Raw genomic sequence first — 5,868 nt, 5'->3', positions numbered from 1 at the left:
AATTTGGGAATTTTAATAGTTTTTAGTTTTACATGAATTATTCTTGAAAGGATATTACTATGAGATATATCTTATATTGATTTTGGCTATGAATCTATATAATTGATCTTAATCACCAAAATATATTGATATTTTGTAAAGTTGCATAACTTGATTGTCAAAGAGTAGCAATCTGCATTAATGCTAAACTTTTGAAGAGCAATTCATATAGGAACAAGGTTCCTAGAGGTTTACCTATTTATAAGACTCCTTGTAGCAGCAGATACATGATCCAAGAAACGAACCAAGTTCCATGAAGAGCTATGGCATTTCAGCTTGAGGATACATTACATTATCACAAGCCTTCTACTGATATTTAAGGGCATTCTTATAGTTGCATATTCAAACCCAGATGTCCAATCAGAAATATAATTAGAACTGTATTCCCTTATGTAATGTTATGGTTTTTGTAAGTTTCACTGCTATGAAAAACAATGTAGTTTGACCGAATCACACCAGAATGTAAATAAAAATGTACTATATTCTTTCTGAAAATTCTTCAATTTTAGAAAATAAAAATGTACTATGCACATTATAATTTCTTTGATTTTGAGATTCATTCTCTGTGTAATCATGTATACATACATATAAATAATTTTACGATATCTTTCACTGATTGGATAGCATAATTTTTTATGTAGATTGTACTCACATGTATACATACATGATTACACAGAGGAAGAATCTCAAAATCAAAGAAATTATAATGTGCAGCTTCTATTTATTTTATGTTAAATCTAGGATAGAAATATGTAAAAGAAATGTCATGTTTGATTTGGGTCTACATATATTTATAATAATGTATCCAAGATACTCTTGTTCTTATTTATGTATAAAAGCAACTTCCTATATAGTTGAGTTTTGTTTCTCAATGTTACTGCTATGGTCTATGGTGCTCTCTGCATGAAATATCTATAGATCAAAATAATATATTACTAAAAGTATGATTTTAACCATAACCCAAACTATAGTATGGACTATGGAGATTATCTAATAGAAAATCAAGCATGATATACTGATTTAAGATTATCTAATGCATTTTATATTTATGATAAGTTTAAGTTAAAGTAAATTAAAACTTGGACAAGACTTTTCATAATACCAAGAGTTCAACAATGGCAGTATGGACTATGGAAATTGTGTTTTATGGTATGTTATCACTGTCAGCTGTTAAAACAAATATGCTAAGTATCTCTTTTTGATGGTTAAGTAGCACTCTAGTCCAATTTTATACCATAAAATAGACACATTGTTGTACATAAAAAGGACAAAATATCCAGGTCAAGAAACTTCTAACATATATGAGAGCCCGTCCTCATTGATATTCCTTTTTTTAAAGATCCTTCAATTTCAAATATTCTACTTTTGTCTTTCACCTTCTACCTTTGCAAATTTTAGACTCATTTCAGAGTATCTTTCTTGCATCTCTTTCAGCTCATTTTCCATCAATTTGTTTTTTTCCTTCAACAATGATAATTTGCTTAACATGTCGCTACAAAGGTTGCCATCCCCATTATCCACTCTGGACATATCTTCAGGAATTTGCATTACTGCCATGACAAGAAAATGATCAATAATTAAGAGAGTTAATGTACCAATATTTTCTAAGCCTGGCCAGAAACCCATCAAAGTTAACACAATTAAGAGAATCTAAGTTACCTGTATGCAATGCTATCACATAATCAAACATCTCTATCACAAACTTACAAATTCAGATATAGTAAAAGTCAAATATGAACTACAAGTTCTTATTGATAATATGCTTCAACAAAATTGCTAGTTGAAAATTTCATGAAGATGTCTAGTTCTCAGGTATTATTCATCTTGAGCATTCATTGCTTTTTCCATCAGAAATTGAATGCAAATACTATGTAAATTCTTATTTTGACCCTTCTTCTAACAATATAGCATGAAATTTTTAGAATTAAACTTTGCACATCTTATTGGTATCGTACCATCTGCAATTATGAAAAAATTACCATTGAAAAAATTCTTACAAGATTTGAGGAGTTTGGAATCACCATGGGGCCGTCAATGACCACGGTACCACATGATTATCACGATCCGCGTCTTCTTCATGACCTAAATCATGCAATCTTGCTCTTCCCCTTCACCGTTGTCCTCGACAACACTTCAACATCAGTGTCATGGCCTCCTTGTCGTTAAATTTGCCAATGAAATTGAATATGTTATTGTTCTGAAATTAAATAAATAAAAAAAGAATTTGTGCAGATTCAAGTCTCAAAAGTACAACTAGTGAAGATCTAATTACATGAAAAACTTGTAGAATTTTACAAAATAAAATCAAGAATAGAAAACTTTATTTACAACCAAAAGCAATCTTAAAAAAAAATTAATTAGAACAAAATTAATGGCCTGCTCATCAAGTACTGGAGTAAGCAGTTAGAGCGGTGGCAGCAACGTCAATGACTACAGTATCACTGGTTGTCCCCATCGTCTGCCACCTCGTCATTGTTTAAACCTGTAATCTTCCTCTTCTTCATTCTCGTTGTCATCGTCAAGATCGGTGCCATGGTCTCTTCTCTTCAATATTGCCGTTGGTGAAGCTGGCAACCATCATCCAAGACTTTTTTTTCAAGCATGTCGTCGGAAGTCTACCATAACATTGTCGGACTGACCATGGAGGCAGGATAGGGTTTTGCTGCCGCTTTCAATGCTTGATTTGTCTTACAATTAATTTAGGGGTGGTTTTGAAATATTCAAAGACTTGTCATCTATTTCCCTATTTCTAGCAAATTGTTTATGGAGTGAATGTAAACCATTGGATCTTCTACCAATTTAAATCAACGCTTCTAATACTATGGTGCATCAGAAATGCCTAAAAGATTTGAGCTGATTTTAGACTGATTTGTTGAAATACAAATACTTGCTCCAGACTCCGGATACCTTGAAGCATCTGATGATGATGAAGGAGGTTGGTTGGTGAAACAAAGATGGTGGTGGCGGTGGCTGAGGAGATTGAAAAGAACCAGTAGATTGCTGGGAAGGTGTAAATGATGATGAAGAGCCATAGAAGTTTTGATCGAATCTGAAGAAGCATTGAAGTGCTGAGTGTCCTGGTCTTGAGTATACTTGGCATTGAGGTCTGGGATTTTGCCAAAAGTTTCTTCCACCCCTACCAAATCGTCCTCTGCCAAAACCTCTTTTTCCTCCACCATCCCGAAGAGAGAACATTGGATTGTTGAAATTGCCTTGAAGGGATCTTCTGTGGAAACTCTGTGCCAGCCACCATCCATACTATTCTATCAATTGCTCTAGCAAAAAGATGGGTTTTGCATCAATTTAATTTTAATAATGCATTTTGAAATGGTGAATTAACTAAAAAGGTATTGATGCAACAACCACCAGGTTTTACTAACTCTAACTCTTTACACCCTTCCCTATTTGTTCGATTCAAAAATAACTCTACTACTTACATATTAGCTTATGTTGATGACTGGTGATTCCCCCAAAGAAATTGAGTTACTGATTTCACAATTACACTCTTTATTTTCTCTTAAAGATCTTGGCACTCTTCATTATTTTCTTGGGCTAGAATTTAATTTTTTATCATCTAATTCTCTTCATATTTCTCAAACAAAGTACATTCATGATCTACTAACTCGTGCTGGTATGCAGAATTCAAATCCTCTTCCAACCCTATGGCTTTAACATTAAAACTTACTGCACAAGGAACTGAATTCTATGACAATCCAACCCTTTATAGATATATCGTTGGTGGCTTATAATATGCTACTCTTACTCATCCTGAAATTTCTTTTGTTGTAAATAGAGTTAGTCAATTCATGCAACAGCCCTTAAGTCAACACTGGTGTGCAGTCAAGAGGATTTTGAGATATCTCTCAGGTGCAACAAATCATGGTATATTTTTTAACTCTAGCTCCGAGTTCTGTCTTTTTGCCTTTTCTGATGCGGATTGGGCAAGTGACTTGGATGATAGGCGCTCTACCAGTGGCTATTATATTTTCTTTGGAAGCAATCCAGTTTTCTGGTCAAGCAGGAAGCAACCAGTTGTTAGTCGTTCATCCATTGAAGCTAAATTTTGTTGCATTGCTAACACTGCAGCTGAAATTCTATGGTTCCAGAAGCTTCTCTCTGAACTTAGAATCCCTTGCTCAGTACCTCCAGTGATATATTGCGACAATCTTAGTGCTGTACTCCTTTTCGAGAATCCTATGCTTCATTCAAGATCCAAGCATTTTGAAATTAATCTACATTTTGTGCGACAGAAAGTTGCAGCCCGCTAATTATATATTGACAACATACCTTTTAGCTCTCAACTTGCCGATATACTTACAAAAGTTCTATCTACTTCTCTGTTTCTTTATTTTTGTTCCAAGCTCAAGGTCTTCTCTTCTAAGCCCTTGAACTTGAGGGAGGATGTAGAGAGAAGCCCAAATTCAGTTAAAACAGATTTAACCAATTCTATTATAAATGATAAAATTCAGCAAGAAAGCTAATCCGTGTTCTTGAGTCACTCTTGAGCTATGCATATGTAATTAGCTAATATAAATATCTATATTTTCTATTGTAATAAAGACATGTTTTTTATTAAATGAAATACAAAATCACAAAATTCCGTCTCTTTTGTTCTCTGCTATCTCTCTACATCTTCTCTAATTTAACAATTCTTTTATAACCAATAACAATATGACCAATCCAAATTAGTTTATCCTTGACAATCTATACAAATACCGTTTAGATAAGTCTTCATAAAAACTAAAACTTAATTCACCAAAAAAGCATTGAACACCAACCTGATGCAATTTTTTTCTTGAATTTAAACTAAATTTCAGGAATTAACTTGAGTATTAATCCTTCAAAAGAAATCATAATCCTCCTCCACGTAATGAAGCAAAGCTTTTTATATGGACAGGAATATCTTAACGTTCTTCCACTGTTTGATATAGATATCTATAGGATTCTACAGTTGTCAGGCTCAGGCGCTATTCCATAACGTGGTAAGTAGAAGAATTCAAAAAAGAGCAATTAAGGAGAGCATGTGAGAGAACGAGCTTATGCATATAAAAAGCACCCCTCAAAGGCCGAAAGACAAGAATTGCACAATTTGTATAGTTGCGCCTATTTTATTCTGGTTATAAATACACATGTATTTATGCAAAAATATATAATATATGGCTTATACTTTTTGTGCATATAACAATTTTAAAGTTAAAAGTCATAATCGGAAAATCAAGTGAAATTGGAAATCTAACTCTTTTCAAACCTTGATTTTTTTTTCTAAGTTCATAGTTTTTCATAGATATAGAAAAACAAAAATATATCATATACACCAAATATAATTCTTTACTTTCTCTAATCTTTGTGTAATTTTACTATAGCCCGTTTAATTCTAAATTTTCATAGTCTACTTACTCTTTATTATTTGTATGATCGGTATATTTGCTGTGAGAAAGTCTCATCAATGTAAGATTAAATTATTAAAATTAGACGAAAGTTGGTCTTATTTATTGGGTAACAAGTATTTTTATTTGTAATAATATTAGGGAAATAAGATCGTAGGAGGCAAAAGTTTCATGTCAACTAAAAAGATCAAGATCTTCTTAGATAAAAAAATCAAATAATAAATTTTTTAGTTATTATTTTTATATAAAATAGTTTGATTTTTTACTAATAATTAATTTTAACATTCATTATCTAAAATTTGAAAGAATTTTATGTGTATACTTTTACATATGATGTTAAGTCTGTTGTACAAATAAAAATAATTAATTTTCATACTTATCATTTAAAAATAATATTTTTTCTCTCTATATATAAAAATATAATTAGATATTAGTATAAACA

At 31.9% G+C, this 5,868-nt stretch overlaps 1 long non-coding RNA gene across 1 annotated transcript; it reads right to left on the bottom strand.

The window, feature by feature from the left end:
- Positions 1-1,234: 1,234 nt before the first annotated feature.
- On the bottom strand, positions 1,235-5,060 carry LOC112779566 (uncharacterized). Its single transcript, XR_003190764.3, has 2 exons — positions 2,037-5,060; positions 1,235-1,589 (listed from the first exon to the last, which is right to left on the bottom strand). It is a non-coding gene; the product is annotated as an uncharacterized lncRNA (long non-coding RNA).
- Positions 5,061-5,868: the final 808 nt, after the last annotated feature.

Source organism: Arachis hypogaea, chromosome 19, assembly GCF_003086295.3.
Source record: "Arachis hypogaea cultivar Tifrunner chromosome 19, arahy.Tifrunner.gnm2.J5K5, whole genome shotgun sequence".
NCBI lineage: Eukaryota > Viridiplantae > Streptophyta > Magnoliopsida > Fabales > Fabaceae > Arachis > Arachis hypogaea.
Note: the sequence above shows the minus strand (reverse complement) of the source record. Positions and strands in the feature narration are given on the sequence as shown.